The 19,652-nt window shown below is 49.2% G+C and overlaps 1 long non-coding RNA gene across 2 annotated transcripts in view; it reads left to right on the top strand.

Annotated features, from left to right (window-relative positions):
• The window catches only part of LOC139054814 (uncharacterized), a 604,407-nt gene extending 585,018 nt beyond the window's left edge, over positions 1-19,389 (top strand). The window contains exon 4 of one of the 2 annotated variants that reach the window (XR_011511526.1): positions 18,950-19,389. This is a non-coding gene — a long non-coding RNA (uncharacterized lncRNA). The remainder of the gene's footprint in view (positions 1-18,949) is intronic. The other variant, XR_011511525.1, reaches the window with a different exon arrangement.
• The last annotated feature ends 263 nt before the right edge of the window (positions 19,390-19,652 follow it).

Here is a 19,652-nt window from a genome sequence, read left to right as displayed (position 1 = left end):
GACGTACTGAAGTTTGTGAAATAATTAGGACTAATTACAAATTACTCAGACGACCAGGGAAGAAATGCAAAATAAATCAGAAAGAAAAATAGCAAAAAAGATTACCGTAGTAAACTTATACGGATGCTCTTTTAGTCTTTCGTTGATGCATCTCCCAGTTTGACCAACAAACCAACTATCCCGCCATTGTGTTTTTACCAAGTTCATGGCAATGTCTGCCGTATGCTCTCCAACCCAGTTTAGTTACAATTTGAGTTAGTGAAGTGCCTGGAATAATTAGAACTGATTAGAAATCACTGAGACGACCGGCGCCGAAATTAAACATAGATCAGAAAAAAATAGAAGAATACAGTACATGGGTTTCACTGTCAATATTTTATCAAATTATAAGTGTAGTTACACCTTGAGTTATTGAAGCGTCTGCAATAATTATAATTCATTAGAAATCACTGATTACTGCACACCAAAGCACATGATCGAAGAATTTAGAGACCCGCCACGTGAGCACGACTTTGTCGAAATCCCTGGAAACTGGGAGGTAGAATGCGGATGTAATGACGTCACAAATGACGCCACACACAAGAAGGTAGCGTGATAGTTAATGGGCTAATTAATTAAAAACACTTGCCTCCGCGTTCGGTTCGTGCGTTGCGTTACTCTAACATTAACCTGAAGAACACCAACGCTGAGGTGCGAGTGCGACTAAGAGATAGCTAAGTGAAAGATTCGGATCGCTTCTGATTGCCTTTTAAATACAAGAGCTGAGGGCTGGGAACGTTTAGATAAATATTTTGCAGATGAAACGCACATATTGGAATCGATGCGAAGCCAAGCTTTCGTCAAGTGGCCAATGAACTGCTTTGAATTTGTCCTTTTCGTTTCTTTTTTTTCTCCGTCTTTGGCGTAAAGGAAACTGGCACGCGCATGTGCCCTCGGGCACCGGTGCTACGCAAAGCGAAAAAAAATTTTGCTTGTATTTCGTGATTTTTCTTATTTTATTTTAAATGTACCAACCGCTTACAGTGCCACTGAGTTCCTAACTGCTACAATGACGCCGTCCTTGTCTCCGTTGAATGCAGCGTTAAGTACACAAAAGGGAATAAGCAATTTTTTCCCGCCGATATATGCTGAGTAGTGCCTGGAAATAGAATATCACAGTCAAGTATGATTTGTTATATTTATTTAATGATCTGCAAACGTTTGCGTCAGCGGTAGCACCATGTTTAATAGCCTCGTGTTATTACCACCTTCCAAATAGTTTAGAGAGCCCGCGTAAATAGAGACCCGAAAAGTAAAGCCTGCCATCAGTAGGCATATACTGTGTACTATATGGCAAAGTGGCGTGCCGCACTGCGTACAAAGGTCATATAATAGACCAACATTTGCGTTGAAAATATTCGCAGGGACTACATAAAGGAAAGATATATATCATTCCGCTAGCTTTTTTTACGGATTCGATAGAGCGGAAGCGCACTAGCAAGCGTTATAGGGTATAAATAGGGTGTCCCACCTAACGGTAGTTAAGGTTTCTTTTAAAAGAGGCGAAATGCGAAAACACCTGTGGTACTTAACTTTAATTGCAAGTTAAAGAACCCCGGTTCGTCGAAATTTGCCGAAGTCCCCCACTACGGCGTGCCTCAATCATATCGTGGTCTTGGCACATAAAAAAAACATACATAATTTAATTTTTTAAAGCTTTTAACAGAAAAGAAAATTAAGAAATCATGCTGCAAGGTACGATTATAATACCTACGGTGTTCCGTCGTCAGAGGTCTGACGACCGAACACCCACGGTCTTATAATCATACCTAGCACAGTGAGGTCTTATTTATTTATTATTTTTTGCACCTTGGATAACGTTAGCTGGGACACGTGATATCGACTAAGTGGTATCTCGGTCGCAACAAAACGAAGCGTATGATGCCATACTATGGTGGCTGTGTTAATGTTTTATTGCTGTGGCGACTCTCTCCGTCATGCCTCCAGAAAGCCTAACGAAGATGTCCATCAGTAGCAATATCGAACAAGGCTTGTCCCGCGAGCCAGCGTCTTGACGAGGCAACTTGTTTTAGACAAGTCCCGTTGTCGAAAAAACATTTGCCCCAGCCTTAACAATAGGTTTTAATGCGTAAATAAGTTACAGTGCTAATATTGAGATGTCACCGCAACAAACTTGCTTCGCCGATTGCTTACATAAGTGTATTACTTCAGGAGAGCATGAAACAACGTGGGGACGCGGACAACGAGCGCATACGCATTCGTCGCGCCTGCGTGACACGTTGTAAGGCTGGACGGTGTATATCGGGTTGAGTTTCGTAAAGCTCAGCAGGTCACGTGAACTCGGCATGCAGACTCGGTTTACGTGCAGCATTCGCCTGCACAGTTCTCGGTCTTTCCTATTACGCCCAGGTGTACGGGCGGCCGCGTAACTGGAAAGCCAAGCCGTTCCATGTTGCCACTTATAGGCGAACCGAAGACCCGCGGGCAGGCCTCCACGCATTCGGTGATGCAGACCGCGTGTTTTTCGCTCCCAGAAGCGCGCATGCCGTGGCAGCGATCCTTCACGTGCGGCGGCCCACGCCAACCGAAGAGCAGCAGCAGCAGGGGTCAACAGCAGGTAAGGCTAACCGACAAGCGTGAGGTGTCGAAAGCTCCCCGTGGCTTAGTTGCTGCTGCTCCGGCTACCTGTTCCTCGAGTCGCCTCTCGGCTCAGATACCGCGAATAGACGAGGCCCGCGTGGCCGGCCACGTTTCTTTCTTTTCCGCGAAGGCGTCGCCGGAGCGAGCGCGAAGACCAGGGGAGGCTGAGCCTCGCGAGACAGCGAGGTGGGTCCGCGCGCCGGGGCCTCGACGACGCGGTCGGCGGTCGCACGTGCGCCGACCGCGGGCCTCCCGCGACGACAGCGCGCGCGGGCGCGTCGCGGCGGGAATCGCGCGGGAAGAAGCGCCGAGGTTCATGGGCCCTGCGACGCACAAAGGGGACAGCGCACCGGCAGTGACGGTTGGGAGGAGACCTCCGCCCCCCCCGCCAGGAGTGCGTCAACCACTCCGGCTCCCCCTCCACCTGTCCAGTGTCTCTCCATCTCTAACCACCCGCTGCTGATGCACCGGCCGGCCGAGCGAGGACAGGAACGAGTGGGAAGGGCGGGTGCGCGAGGTTTCGCGGGATGCGTCGTCGCCCCCTTTTTGTTCCCGCCGCCGAGTGCCACAGGTGCGCGCGCGCGCTCTTCCTCCGATGGGGTCCCGTCGAGGTTGCGTCATGGCTCCGCTGCCAGAGCGGGGCGGGTTCGCGGCTGGAACCTCGAACCGCGTAGCCCGGCCCGGACACCCATTTGCCTGCATTCTTTTTTTTTTTTGCCACCACGCTCCTTTTTTCTCCTCGCTGAGCAAATAGACCGTTGGTGCTGCCGGTTGATACCACTGATGCCGGTGATGATGCTCGACCTTCTCACAGCGGGGATCCGTGCACCTGGAGGCGGTGCTCTTCTCTAGATTTGATCTGTGAATAAGCGGCGCCTACATAGACAGACTGTCTGGACGTTCTAATAAAAACTGGTCATACATACAGATAAATAAAAGGGGTGGGTAGGGAGGGGGAACCAACAAAATCACTCCCTCATAACAAAGCAAACTAAGAGGACGAACAGACTCACCTGCTCATCTATCGCCACACTGCAATACTTGCAGGTGTGAAGGGAAGAGAAGCGTCCTGTTCATTTTTTATTCGTTATGTCTATAAAAAAATATGCGGATATGACATATGAAGGAATGAGTGCGACAAAAGCGACAAAGTGAAACTAGTCCTCCACGAGGCGCATAACTAACGACGCTCTGCAAACGCGTGAGCGCGTATCAAGAATTTACACAGAGAGGAGCGGTATATATATATATATATATATATATATATATATATATATATATATATATATATATATATATATATATATATATATATATATATATATATATATATATATATATATAAGCAAATACTGGCGGGTTTGCTTGGCCGTATGTGTAGCCAGCAGAGCCGTATACTTGTAGGTAATTAAAAGAAATGACAAAAAGGGCCGAAAGACGCAAGAATACATTCGGATACCCCGTATCGGCCCCGCAGTTTACATGCGAAATCGAGGAAGGGAAACTGTGGCCTTTAGGTTCTCCACAATTAATCAACGCTTTTCGCAGATACACACACACAAACACACACACACACACACACACACACACACACACACACACGTATATATATATATGTGTGTGTGTGTGTTTGTGTGTGTGTATCTGCGAAAAGCGTTGATTAATTGTGGAGAACCTAAAGGCCACAGTTTCCCTTCCTCGATTTCGCGTGTAAACTGCGGGGCCGATACGGGGTATCCGAATGTATTCTTGCGTCTTTCGGCCCTTTTTGTCATTTCTTTTAATTACCTACAAGTATACGGCTCTGCTGGCTACACATACGGCCAAGCAAACTGAAAGGTGGTGTCGCAGATACGGGCTACACCTAGCCGCCAGTATTTGCTTATAGTATGTACAATAGCCCTGAGAAGCTGCTGTATCAGCTGCGCCGCCTGATACGACTGTTCTTTATTCTTTTTTTTAATTTCGCAATAAAAGATGACAAAGAACTACATACCAAAATAAGTACATCGCCAAGAACCGTGCAACTACAAATAATAGGCGCAACGTTAAGACAGAGGAAGAGGGCGAGTCATAGATTATGAATTAGAAAGCAGGCGATAGATAGAGGAGTTGGGCAAACCTAGGACTGCGTAGCGCATATAACTGACGGTCTCTTAAAGTAATATAATATGTGCCAAGGAAAGGGAAAGAAAAGCACCTGCAGATTGCACAGGAACAAGAGGGGGCCTCGTCTAGGAGTTCCTACCAGAATGCATAGGAAAGGAGGAGTCGTTTTTCTCAGCATCCACTGCGCTGATTTTTATGACGTCTGTTCCGTTTCAACTTTAAAAAAAAGTGTTTTCGTCTGCAAGAAACATATTTTTCATTCAGGCTATCAATTTACTTTGAATTTTTTTAGCGTGCAGCTCTTAGGCGCCCGTTCTTGCGGCGAGCGCAGGCGTTGGCGTAACCGAACGAACGAACACAGCGAAGGATGAAAAAAGGAACGCGGAGCATAGCGGCTGATGGAGAGACTGTGATAGCGTAGGGAGTGCGAGGAGGAAAATGGAGGAAGAGAGCATGGCGAAAGCGCGAGAAGAAAAGCGTATAGTGCTGAGCAGGACGGCCTGTGCCAGCGGCCTCTAGAATATCTGCTCTGCGGCGACGATGGCCACGAGATGGCGCCAGAGCAGCGCGCGTCGTCTGGAAGGTCTATACGCGGTGGCTTCTGTGAATCGCGCCCACGCGTCACCCACGCGCTGCCTCTCGCGATCTCGCGATTTGCGAGGCAGTCGCACCACACAACGCTCCGTTTGCATCGTGCCGCATGAGGCAGATTGTCTGCGCCAACAAATGTATCGCGAAATGAAAGCACGTATAGAGCTGCGCTCAAATTTCGCATTGTGTGAATACCGTAATTGTCGGGGAATATTTTTTCCTTATAGCGCTAAATTTGATGAAACTGAAGCAACTTTGAAACATTGTAACTCAGCAATAAAAGTCTATATCACATTTCCGTAAACTTCGCCTTTTGAGACATCTAAAGCGGAAACCATTGATCAATTATAGACCGTTCTGAAATCTAACACTAGTTGTGAGTAGTAATCCTCGTGCAAGACGTTTGTAAACGCAAACAACTTCACGTAATCTGTAACTTCATTTATCGAATTTGTCCGCTCCAGATACTCTGGCATATACAGTTTACAGAATTGCAATAACTGCTTTTGTCGCCGAATCACGAAGTTGTAAACTTTCTGCTTCATTTTTTTTTGTACTTACCAATTTTGGGAGATTTTTGTTAAATGTAAGATGTCTATGTTCTCCTTCCAATATTGTACATTCTGCTTCTCATTACATTCCGATTTCTACAGTCAGCAGAATTTACACGTCTTTCATGACGTCAACACATTTTATTCGCGTGGTTTCAGCCATAGAATACCGTTCAGCACTTGTTTCATTATCATCATCATCATCAGCCTGGTTACGCCCACTGCAGGGCAAAGGCCTCTCCCATACATCTCCAACTACCCCCATAATGTACTAATTGTGGCTATGTTGTCCCTGCAAACTTATTAATCTCATCCACCCACCTAACTTTCTGCCGCCCCCTGCTACGCTTCCCTCCCCTTGGAATCCAGTCCGTAACCCTTAATGACCATCGGTTATCTTCCCTCCTCATTACATGTCCTGCCCATGCCCATTTCTTTTTCTCGATTTCAACTGAGATGCCATTAACTCGCGTTTTTTCCCTCACCCAACCTGCTCTTATCTTATCCCTTAACGTTACACCCATCATTCTTTCCATAGCTCGTTGTGTCGTCCTCAATTTAAGTAGAGCCCTTTTCTTAAGCCTCCAGGTTTCTGCCTCGTAGGTGAGTACTGGTAAGACACAGCTATTATACACTTTTCTCTTGAGGGATAATGGCAACCTGCTGTTCATGATCTGAGAATGCCTGCCAAACGCAGCCCAGCCCATTCTTATTCTTCTGATTATTTCCGTCTCATGATCCGGATCCACCGTCACTACCTGCCCTAAGTAGATATATTCCCTTACCACTTCCAGTGCCTCGCTACCTATTGTAAATTGCTGTTCTCTTCCGAGACTGTTAAACATTACTTTAGTTTTCTGCAGATTAATTTTTATACCCACTCTTCTGCTTTGCCTCTCCAGGTCAGTGATCATGCATTGCAATTGGTCCCCTGAGTTACTCAGCAAGGCAATGTCATCAGCGAATAGCAAGTTACTAAGGTATTCTCCATTAATTTTTATCCCCAATTCTTTCCAATCCTGGTCTCTGAATATCTCCTGTAAACACGCTGTGAATAGCATTGGAGAGATTGTATCTCCCTCCCTGACGCCTTTCTTTATTGGGATTTTGTTGCTTTCTTTATGGAGGACTACGGTGGCTGCGGAGCCGCTATATATATTTCAGTATTTTTACATACGGCTCGTCTACACCCTGATTCCCTAATGCCTCCATCACTGCTGAGGTTTCGACTGAATCAAACGCTTTCTCGTAATCAATGAAAGGAATATATAAGGGTTGGTTATAATTCGCTTGTTTATAATGAGACCATTCCCGGTTTTCCATGTACTTTCCATGTACTTGAACATGGAAAGCGGAATTGGCACCGAGGTAAAGCTTCCTTTTATGGGGTGTGAAGATAATCGACATTTTCGGGACACCTAATGGAACAAGGTTTGAGACTGAGATAATCGCACAGTGGGTCGGCCGGCTCGGCTGCGGGAGGTCCGTATACGGACCCCCCTGTATATACGGACCCCCCTGTAATTCGGTCCCCCCGGTGGGGACCGAATTAACTATAGTTAATTCGGTCCCCACCGCCGGACATCCACCGGTTTAGAAAACGGGTACAGGCAGACCCCCGGCCAGACGTCCGGCATTCCAGGGGTGCGTTTCCTGGGAGAGGTTCGTCCAGACCGCTATGCTTGCTGTGCAAAAACCAGGACAACAGAAACACCGATACATTTCAAAAAGGAGTCTGGCGGTCCCGTGCTGCTAAATTGCCACTATAGGTATGGGTGACCTTCCGAGCGTCTGGAACTCCCGTAGTTGCCGAGCACCTGGCCGGGGAGCACGGTTTTACCTATTTTACCGATATGCACCCGTCGACAGCACTCATCGGCCTCCCACAGCAGCGGTGGGTGCTCGTGTGTTGCACCAAAACTGTGTGGGAAGAAGGGGCCCCCCGAGACCTTCGCAAAACCTCTGTAGGGCCCGATTTCAAGACGAGAGCTCACATAAATAGCCGAGCACCGGGCCGTGCTGCATCTCTACTCATTAGAAAAATCCGGTGGGTTTCCGGCGACACCACGAATCGAACTCAGTACCTTCCGCATGTGAGATGGGCGCTCTCCCATTTAAGTATACCACTGCGGTTAGTTGACCGATTCGCGCCGAATGAAAGCCGAGTGTCGGGCCGGGGCACGCCTGTGCCCATTTAGATAACCGGTGTCTAACCGGCGGCCGCGTGGCCTTGAACCCACTACCTACCGCAGCAGAGGCGAGCGCTCAACGACGAGGCCACGGCTGCAATGGGAAGTCAGCTCTTGTCTTCGTCGTTTGCTTGTCCTTGTCCCGGTAGGCGCTGTAATTCGCGCTAACAGTGGATGGAATCGGTTAACGAAAAACAGGGGTATAAAGTGTGACATGTCAGGTAGAGGCCTTTATCCTCGTGGGGATATGACATATACTAATGATGACGATTATGATGATGATGACCTTATAATGAAGGCGTGATGACTTTGTGCTGGAGCTGTTCGTGATAACATTGTAGTCAATTAAGTCAATCTTGAGACACCACTGCACCCTCGCACCAAACTGGGAGGCAGATTTCGTTTTCGTTCATGTTTTACCACACAATTTCGAGCCTGCGTGCACTGGAGTGGTGTGGGATTGATTGATTGATTGATTGATTGATTGATTGATTGATTGATTGATTGATTGATTGATTGATTGATTGATTGATTGATTGATTGATTGATTGATTGATTGAAGGTTGTTTCTCTTGCTATCGGTTCAAAACCTCTTTCTTTAATCGAATAGATGCAACAACCCCGTTAACATGTCCTCGTATAGTGGGCGCGTTCCCTTTAAATTTGCTAAATGCAGACTGTACCTTGCCCATGTCACAGTCGGCGTGGATACCAAGGCTCACCGGGAGTGGGCAAACCTTCGGGCAGCCGGCACGCCGGCCTTATTAGGGGCACCTCGCGCCCGCCGGGAGATCGAAGCCCCCGACGAACTCATGAATATTTTATGGAAGCCAGGGACGCAGCATGGAAGCGTGGAGGTGGAGCAGGAAGACACGATTTGCATGTCGTGCATACTGGCGGTGTTAGAGGGGACCCTCGTGCATGGAGGCAGAGCGAAGGGTTTTCGAAGATTTCGCGCCGTACGATGGGATGGGGAAAAGGGAAGGCCGATCAGTGCGCACCGTACGTGGAAGTTCCGTGCAGTGTCGCGAACACACCGGAACAGGGCTTCTTCGCCACACCGAACCGCTGGCCTGCCTCGAGGACATCCCAGGTTCTCGAGACGTGCAGCGAGCTGTCTCCGAAGTGGAGGGGTGCATCAGTTCAATATGTCAGGTTCAAGCCTGAAAATAACGGCGACATCGTAACGCCTGTCAGAAAATATGACCGTAGCGTGCTGTCGGTTGCGCAGAAGATCGTGCCTACTTTGCCGTGGCCGCATAGGCTTCGCTGCTACTGCACGGAAATGGAGGCAGAGCGCGGAGGCTTATGCGCACCGCACGCTTCCTGTCGTCGGCAGCACTGCGCGGCGTTTCCAATCTGCCCGAGGATTTTCGCGGGCTTCCAGAAAACTCGTAACTCGCGCGGTTCGAGCGTGATTGTAGGGCAGGAGTCTGTGTCGCGTGTCTTACTTGGGGCGTTCCAATTGATTTCGTCTCCCCCCCCCCCGCCCGCTTCATTATGAAGGACTGCTGGATGAATACGCTAACGGCTTTGCCAAGGGGTTTTTCTCTCATTCTTATCGCCGGCAAATGAAAAATAACGACGCCCGCGAGGCGAACCCCTTTTGATACGGTTGCGTAATTGATGGATGAGAAGGGATCCCTCATCCTGGCTTCAGCATTATAATCAGTTTTTTCTTCGTGCGTTTATTATTATTTCTTTATCGCGTCTTGGTTACACTGTCCCGCTGATACCGGCCGCAGAATGAAAACGAACATTGAGCGACGTTTTGCATATTATTGAAAAATGAAAGGAATGCCGTGACGTCTTTCCAACGAGATTTCTCACTAACGCGTAGACTCCCGTCGTCATCAATATTGCGCGCATAATTAAACCGCCGCTGCCGCACCCTGGCTTTGGCCAGGACGCCCTACTATGCAGAAAAGGCTGCATGGTAGCCGCATGGATGTCATAGTGATCGAGCTTCAGTAGTAAAAACTATGCAAGAGTTGGAGTGAATAAACTTTATTAAAGATCGAGAGTTTTTTTTTTTATCCTGTTAGTAAATGGACCCGCGCATTGGCAGTTGAAGGTATTGTCACATGCCGAATTGAAACCATACCCGTCCCCTCAAGGCACACGCTTCCTGCACTGCTCATGCTGCCATAGAATCACCCATCAGCACTCAGCGCCCCAAGCGGTCACCGTCACAGTCTAACTAAGCTCAATGCTGCTTAGCTTCTACTATTTGAGGTGAACCGGCAGGTATCAACATTCCATCGCAGAAGACCATTTTAGTAGCCTCCGTGGAAAGGGTACTATAGCGGATGCTAATGTCGCGAAATCCCGCAATTGAGTTTAACGTAGAAAAAAAAGAAAAAAAAAACGACACATCACGGCCGTCGTAGGCTCCGCATTGATTTGGCAACATGTGGCTCTATGGTTTAATGTCAGCCTAAAGTGCGGCTCGCGAGAGCATTCATTGAATTGCAGCGCCATCGGAATGTGGTTGCCACGGCCAGAAAACCAGCCTGCGACCTTGCATGTTCAGCAGCAGGTGGTCACGGCCAATCAGTCGTCGCAGCGGGCATTACTGCACGCTAGCTCACGACCTAAATCAACGTAGAGGACTGCTACGCGGTCATTTCTTTCACAAGAAGCTGCTTCGTCAAATAATATAACACGACAATGATCTAATCAAGCACAATAATCAATAATCTCAATAAAGTGGAGTTGCCATGGCAATAAATAAGTATGCATATCAATAACGTTAACTTCAAGCGCGATATTAAGCTTCCAGTTTGCGCGCGTCATTCTCAAAACAGCCCGAGTGTGGTACGCGAGCGATAGACAGTCACGATATGCTGTCGTCGACATTCTCATCTCAACTGAAAAGCCGTATCACAACTTACGAAGGTCAACGCAGGAGCAACTTGGCAGATGCTGCTTATCACAAGTATATACTGGAAGGTGTAATACCACCTATAATCACACGTATAATCGGGCGTGATTTCAGGATGGGCTAAACAGTTGCGTTACCACATAAGTACTCATTTTTAATGCTCTCTTTGTCTGTTTGACTCTGGAGTACGCACACTGCTTCCCCGTCCCCCTCCCCCCATTTAGATATATATTTTACATTTACAGTAATATCCTTACACTTACCTCTTTACTATTTTGTGGCGCTTTATTTTTGATTAATTTTCTTTCGTGACTATTTAATTGCCATATACGCTTAATGTGAGAATAGCAAAATCTAACGCCGCTGCACTGCCGTGACACCGTATCTATACTAATTAAACGCGACGGGAGGTACCGTGCGTGGTGCCCCATTTTCAGAGGACGCCTGTAACGGTGTCATTGCCGCAGATCAGACTCACATGAAAAATAAGTAAGTATTAGTGCTATAGCAATTATATGGACACTCCTTGCGCATTCCGGCGTCTGCGTCGGCGTGAGGTTTCGTGTACAGTCCAAGGGCGATAAAATCGTCGACCCGCGCCGTATGCTGTATGTGCGAGAGAAGGCATGCGAGAGTGAATCGGCGATCGCCGCTCAATGTCGCGCACGCAACGGACGAAAGCGGGGAGCAAGCGCGCCTCCTTCCGTCGCGCGCAGGGAGAGGGCTGCGCGTTCTAGTCCGGGCGGCCCGGGCGGCTGCGCGCGCCCGACCGGGCAGCTGTATCTTGAAAGCGATCTGCGACTGGTGCTGAGTCCGCGCGGCTCTGTATTTTCGTGGCTTAGTTCGCGTTGATGCGAGTGGCTGCACGAAAGTGAAGTCGCTCGCTGCTGCTGCCGCGTTTCCTTACTGCAGCGTTCTGACGGCGAGTTTCTGCGGTCATCGAGAGAGATGTGTTCATGTTTGCTTGTTCGCTCGTGACACAATGTTGCTATTTAGTTAGCATGCCTATGTTTACAAGTTTACGCGGCCGATAACAATACTACACTTTCTTCGTATAGCCAGCTGTACACTAATTTGTCATGGCAATCCATGCTACGCCTTTCGGGCGAAGCTGCCTCTTGTTTCATTGGTATACACCGTTGGTGCTGCCGGTTGATACCACTGATGCCGGTGATGATGCTCGACCTTCTCACAGCGGGGATCCGTGCACCTGGAGGCGGTGCTCTTCTCTAGATTTGATCTGTGAATAAGCGGCGCCTACATAGACAGACTGTCTGGACGTTCTAATAAAAACTGGTCATACATACAGATAAATAAAAGGGGTGGGTAGGGAGGGGGAACCAACAAAATCACTCCCTCATAACAAAGCAAACTAAGAGGACGAACAGACTCACCTGCTCATCTATCGCCACACTGCAATACTTGCAGGTGTGAAGGGAAGAGAAGCGTCCTGTTCATTTTTTATTCGTTATGTCTATAAAAAAATATGCGGATATGACATATGAAGGAATGAGTGCGACAAAAGCGACAAAGTGAAACTAGTCCTCCACGAGGCGCATAACTAACGACGCTCTGCAAACGCGTGAGCGCGTATCAAGAATTTACACAGAGAGGAGCGGTATATATATATATATATATATATATATATATATATATATATATATTGTTACGGTGAAGTGAAGGAAGACGTTGAGTTGGACTAGAGAAAGACGAAGTCTGGCGGTTGCCTGAACGCCATATCCATCATTTGTAAATATAAGTTATTTTACACTCGTGGGCCTGCTTTCTTCCCGCAACATTTTGGTGGAAGGTGCGGGGTACCACCACGGAACTTCGCAGCGGACGTCATCTACCTGCTGCCACAATGGCAAATCAACCGACACAAGCGACAACGCCTCGGCAGCCCGTGCCCACGGTCATCCTCACTCACCCACGGGACCCGGGAACATTTTGTGGCACGGACAACGTCGACGTCGAGGACTGGCTTACGATGTACGAGCGAGTGTGCGACAACAACAGGTGGGATCCTACAATGATGCTTGCAAACGTAATATTTTATCTGAAGGGAACTGCGAAGCAATGGTATGACACACATGAAGCTGACCTAACGAGCTGGGATGTTTGCAAAGAAAAAATGCGAGACCTGTTCGGCAGACCTGTCGGTCGTCAGCTGGCAGCTAAAAAAGAACTTGCGTGCCGCGCTCAGACGTCCACAGAATCCTATGTCGTGTACATACAGGATGTGCTGGCCCTCTGTCGCAAGGCTGATGACAACATGACCGAGGCAGACAAGATTGGCCATATATTGAAAGGTATTGCAGACGATGCCTTCAATCTCTTGATGTGTAAGGATTGTGCCACTGTGGATGCAATTATTAAGGAGTGCCGGCGCTTCGAACAAGCGAAGGGCCGCCGCGTCACTCAAACTTTCGACCGGTTGCCCAATACCGCCGCGACATCTTCTTGCGAAGACCCGCCGCGGTTCGTTCAGCCCGCAGGACCGGAAGAAATAACGCGCATCGTTCGCCGTGAGCTTGAGGCCATGGCCCCGGCTCCCGTTCGTTCAGACTGTCGGGAAAGCGTACCCGCTATCTCCCTTATACAAGCGGTCGTTCGGGAGGAAATAGCAAGTTTGGGCATTCCATCTCTCTGCTCAGTCCGCCATACCAACACCTACCAAATTTCTCCGACCGCTCGCTCCCGGACGCAAAGCTTTCCACCACTCCGTCGCAACCCAGCTGAATGGCGCACAGCGGATGATAAACCCATCTGTTTTAATTGTTCCGGTATTGGACACATCGCCCGTCATTGCCGCAACCACTGGTCGTCGCCTCCTCGGTGGTCGTCTCCGAGTCACTACAGCCAAGTACCCGACAATCGCACTTTCTCGCCCTATACGCCGACTAGGAACATCAACGCCGACAGTGCTCCACCAAGATCCAGCCGATCCCCGTCTCCGCAAGGTCGTAGGTCCCGTTCGCCTCTCGTTCACCGCTCTTCGTCCCCTTCTGCAACCGGTCGCTTCGCTTCGGGAAACTAGGCGGTGCAGCTCCCGGAGGTGAAGCTGCAACTCCGACCCGGCCCACAAATCCTCTATTGACCCTGCCTACATGTGGAAACCTGCTGGACATTGAAGTCGATGGCGTTCCTGTTAGATCTCTCGTTGATACAGGAGCGCAGCTTTCAGTTATGAGCGCTGCTCTCCGCCGCCGGCTCAAAAAGGTTCTGACCCCCGCCGTACCGTGCACCGTGCGAGTCGCCGATGGGAGTACGTCACCTGTCCTTGGAATGTGCACAGCACGTGTGACCATTGGGGGCCATTATACCGTTGTTCTATTTATCGTCCTTGAACACTGCCCACACGACCTAATTCTCGGCCTCGACTTCCTTTCGAAACACTCTGCCCAAATTGACTGCTCCGCAGGTGTTGTACAGTTGGACCTGCCGCTTCCTGCCGACGCAACCACTTGTGCTCCACACCGCTTATGTGCTGCTGAATTTGCAAGGCTGTCTCCACAGGCTGCTACAAATGTCCTGCTGACGCCCTGTCCTCCCGTACCTGATGGCGAGTACGTCCTGTCGCCGCTTACTGACGTGGTTTTGTCGCGTAATATTGCCCTACCGAGCACCTTAATTCGGATCCGCGAAAACTGCGCTCGCGTGCCCATCCTCAATTTTGGGTTCTCGTCACATGTTTTGCCACACGGTATCGCCATAGCGCATATCACTCCTTTGGAAGAATTTCAGATTTCTTTTTTGACCTCTGAATCCTTCCTCAGTACGAACGGACCTTTGTCATCCACTCCTTCGTACTCGACGCCTGCGGACGATGTTTCTAAGATGATCGCCCCCGACCTTCCTTCCGAGCAAACAACAGCTCTTCGTCATCTCCTGTCATCTTATCGGGACATCTTTGATTTGGACGAGCGTCCACTTGGCCAGACATCTGTTGTCACGCATCGCATCAACACCGGTGACGCCAGCCCCATTCATAGGCGGCCATATCGTGTCTCGGCAACAGAAAGGGCCATCATACAGAAAGAAGTAGACAGGATGATGGACAAGGACATCATTGAACCCTCCAGTAGCCCGTGGGCATCACCGGTTGTCTTAGTAAAGAAAAAAGATAACTCGTGGCGCTTCTGCGTTGACTACCGTCACCTCAACCGGATAACAAAGAAGGATGTTTATCCCTTGCCTCGCATTGATGACGCTCTTGACTGCCTTCACGGATCCCAATACTTTTCATCAATTGACCTCCGCTCCGGCTATTGGCAGATTAGCGTCGATGAGATGGACCGCGAGAAAACCGCCTTTGTCACACCGGACGGTCTGTACCAATTTAAAGTCATGCCCTTTGGATTATGCAATGCGCCAGCTACATTCGAGCGCATGATGGACTCTCTCTTGCGCGGCTTGAAGTGGTCTACATGCCTGTGTTACCTCGACGATGTGATTGTGTTTTCGCCGAACTTTGAGAGCCACCTGCGGCGCCTCACAACCATACTCTCCGTGTTTCGCAGGGCTGGCCTTCAGCTAAACTCCTCCAAGTGCCATTTCGGTCGCCGTGAAATTAACATGCTTGGTCATCTCGTCAACGCCGCCGGAATCCAACCTGATCCACAGAAAGTTCACGCCGTGCGAAATTTTCCTGTACCTTGTTCAACGAACGATGTCCGTAGTTTTCTGGGCTTATGCTCTTATTTTCGGCGATTTGTGAAAAATTTTGCGGACATCGCTCACCCTCTCACTGACCTTCTTAAGAAAGACGCCTCTTTCTCTTGGGGACCGCTACAGGAGAAAGCCTTCTCTACCCTGATTGAGCGGCTTACCACTTCCCCGATTCTCTCCCACTTTGACCCTTCTGCGCCCACTGAAGTACGAACTGACGCGAGTGGTCATGGCATCGGCGCTGTCCTCGCTCAGCGTCAACAGGGCCAAGACCGTGTCATCGCTTACGCTAGCCGCCGCCTTTCCACGCCCGAGCGAAATTACTCCATTACCGAGAGAGAATGTCTCGCGCTCGTATGGGCGGTCGCGAAATTTCGCCCGTACCTTTTCGGTCGGAGCTTCTGCGTTGTCACCGACCATCACGCCCTCTGCTGGCTCTCCTCTTTGAAGGACCCAACTGGACGACTTGCACGTTGGGCATTGCGCCTACAAGAATATACATTTTCTATTATATATAAGTCAGGACGCCTGCATAAAGACGCTGACTGCCTGTCCCGCAATCCCGTGGATCAACCGGACGATACCGATGCAGACTCGGACATCAGTATTCTGTCCCTCTCCGGCTTCCTCCACATTGGCGACGAGCAGCGCAAGGATCCTGTTCTTCGAACACTTATGGACCGCCTAAGCTCCTCTCCCAATGACCCGTCCCTTCGGATGTTCACCTTGCGCGATGGAACTTTATACCGTCGTAGCGTTCGTCCTGACGGCCCGGAGCTCCTCCTAGTCGTCCCCAAGCACCTTCGACTCACCGTGCTCCAGCAACTTCATGACGCTCCTACTGCTGGACATCTGGGCGTCACTCGTACTTACGACCACCTGCGGCGCCGCTTCTTCTGGCCTGGCATTTATCGCTCTGTGCGCCGTTATGTCGCTTCTTGCGACCTGTGTCAGCGCCGGAAGACGCCTGCTATGCCTCCCGCTGGTTTGCTTCAACCCATTGATATACCTACAGAGCCCTTCTTCCGTGTGGGCCTCGACCTCCTTGGTCCGTTTCCAATTTCCATCAAAGGAAACAAATGGATTGCTGTAGCAACCGATTATGCCACTAGATATGCCATCGCACGAGCCCTGCCAACCAGCTGCGCTACAGATGTCGCCGACTTCTTACTAAAAGACGTCATCCTGCACCACGGCGCCCCTCGCCAGTTGCTGACGGATCGCGGCCGCTACTTTCTATCGAAGGTCGTTGATGATCTGCTCCGCTCCTGTTCTACAGAACATCGGATTGCTACCGCGTACCACCCTCAAACGAACGGCCTCACCGAGCGACTCAACCGCACACTCACTGAAATGCTCGCCATGTACGTCTCCAACGATCACCGCGACTGGGACGTCGCTTTACCATACGTCACTTTCGCATACAACTCGTCCCGTCACGACACTGCCGGATTTTCACCATTTTTCCTTTTGTACGGCCGCGACCCCACCTTGCCTTTTGACACGTTGCTACCTTCCGCAGTACAGTCACCCAGCACTGCTTACGCTCGCGAGGCTATTGACTTAGCCGCCCAGGCCCGAGATGTCGCCCGTCATCGCCTCACAGTCTCGCAAGCTTCTCAAAAGCGACGCTACGACCTTCGGCACCGAGACCACCATTTTTCACCTGGTTCCCTTGTCCTTCTCTGGACGCCTTCACGTCGTGTCGGCTTGTCGGAAAAATTACTGTCCCGTTTTTCTGGTCCGTACCAGATCTTACGCCAACTGTCCGACGTGACCTACGAGATCGCCCCACTCGGTCAGCCTTCCGTGCCTCCCAACTTAACCAGTGATGTTGTTCACGTCACCAGGCTCAAGCCCTATGTCCCCCCAATAAGTGAGGCTGTTTAACTTGCACCGGGACGGAGCTCCCCCACCGGGAGGGTGATGTTACGGTGAAGTGAAGGAAGACGTTGAGTTGGACTAGAGAAAGACGAAGTCTGGCGGTTGCCTGAACGCCATATCCATCATTTGTAAATATAAGTTATTTTACACTCGTGGGCCTGCTTTCTTCCCGCAACAATATATATATATATATATATATATATATATTGCTTTATATGAATTGGTTCACCTGAAGCAAGAAAGGTGTAAATATTCGTACGAGAGGAATATAACTGGCCCCATAGTATATATCAAAATGGTCGCTGTTGTTTATCTGGCCGTGGGGAGGCTGTGAGTATCAGTGCGTAAGCAATGAAATCACTCTTCGTGTATGCTATGGACCCCAGCCGTAGTGCTGTCAAATTCGCCATCTCGTCAGCTCCCACTGGCTCAAAAGGAGGCCGCGCGCTATATTTGATTGGCTCACTGTCAGGAGGCAACAACATGGCGGAACTTGACCAGCTGCTTTCGAATAACCGTGTATGCATGCCTTCTCTACGTGGGATATGTAAGACGACGATGGCAACTACGACGACGATGACGACGATGATGATGATGATAATGACGATGAACGCTGCTTCTCTACAGTCGCAACCTAACATGGTAGTTACTCTAGGACCACTCAAACCGACGCACGGTGGCACAGCTGGTATCAGGAAACGCTAAGAAAAGCTTGAAACTTTTGAAAAAATGTGCCATGCAAATAAGAGGTTGATGAATGCTTGCCTTACATCGTGATAAGCTCTTAGTAATAGATCCTAGTAACTTGAATTCGTAAATATATACAACGAGAAGACTCGTAAAGCAAAGTAAGTGGTAGGAGAAGTGAGTGCAGTGGCGTAGCTAGGTCGTCTGGCACCCGGGGCCCGTAGGTCTTCTTTCACACCCCCCCCACCCTCCCCCGGGTTGTAGCCGGCAGTAAGAGGGGTGTCTTCAGACGTAATGACACCCCCCCCCCCCCCCAACTGGCCCCTTGTACCCGGGGCCCACGGCCCCCCTGCCCCCCCTGTTGCTACGCCACTGAGTGAGTGTGAAAAGCCCTGGCGTTATTTGTGCACTTTACTGGCATAAGTACACTGGGCATATACGTTTCCTCATTTGAAAATTAAGTGCTTTTGGTAGTGAGATGACATTCATGATTAAATGTCTCTGAAGGGGGAAATTATTTGCTAGTTGCTACAGCCTTTTAAGCAACCTCAAGCCCCCCTCCCCTCCCCCCCCCTGATTTTTTTCTTGTTCTGAGAAGCACTTTGACCTTAGTAGAGTTTATCCAATTTTGTTGCATGGCACTAATTCGACTGCAGTGCTCCATTCCGAAGAATTTTGTCTATGTTCGCTTTTTAGCCTCCAACCTTAGATGTCGCTCTCTTTTTCTTTCTTGTTTCATGCAGTTGGTGTGTGCCCGCTGCTGGTGCCGTAGGAGGAACCATGCTGTAATCCGGCGTCATCTGATTGGACGAACAACAAAGGAAAAACAAATAAATAAAACCTGGGGCACTGCATTTCTGGCGATGATGACCCGAGCTTCTGGAGCATTAATTATTCGCTGCATAGACCACTGATTTCCTTGACGTCATGGCACGGTGATTCACGATTAGAAAATTAACCAGCTCCTTCATTCCCACATCAATCTCTATACGCACCTTCAGTGCTTCATTATAGAATGAGTCATCCTACATTGGGTGTGGGATATTGAACTTAGCGGCACCTATGCTTGGAAAATCCTGGACGAGGGCAATCTTATTTTTTTAACTGCGAGGCTTTCTTTCTTAAAAACCCATACAGGTTTTCTTTGTAGCTTTGTGCTACAGTCGATTGGATTAAGATTTCTCCCTCTTATCAAGGGCGCCTGCAACAATATGATAATTTATGCATTTGAAAAAAAAATTACAGCGCACTAAGCTGCCCTGTAATAAATGTTGCTTCGTAGGTTGCTTCTTTTCCAACGTTTTCTGAACCTGATTGCAGATACACAGACAAACAATTATTTCTTCTCTTTTTCTTCGTATATACAAGTGAACGCGGGTTGGCCTGCTTTCATGCAACTCCGTGGCCAGAAAAAATTCACGCACGCGCAACCGGCACACATATGAA

This window comes from Dermacentor albipictus, chromosome 1 (genome assembly GCF_038994185.2).
Source record: "Dermacentor albipictus isolate Rhodes 1998 colony chromosome 1, USDA_Dalb.pri_finalv2, whole genome shotgun sequence".
NCBI classification, from domain to species: domain Eukaryota; kingdom Metazoa; phylum Arthropoda; class Arachnida; order Ixodida; family Ixodidae; genus Dermacentor; species Dermacentor albipictus.
Note: the sequence above shows the minus strand (reverse complement) of the source record. Positions and strands in the feature narration are given on the sequence as shown.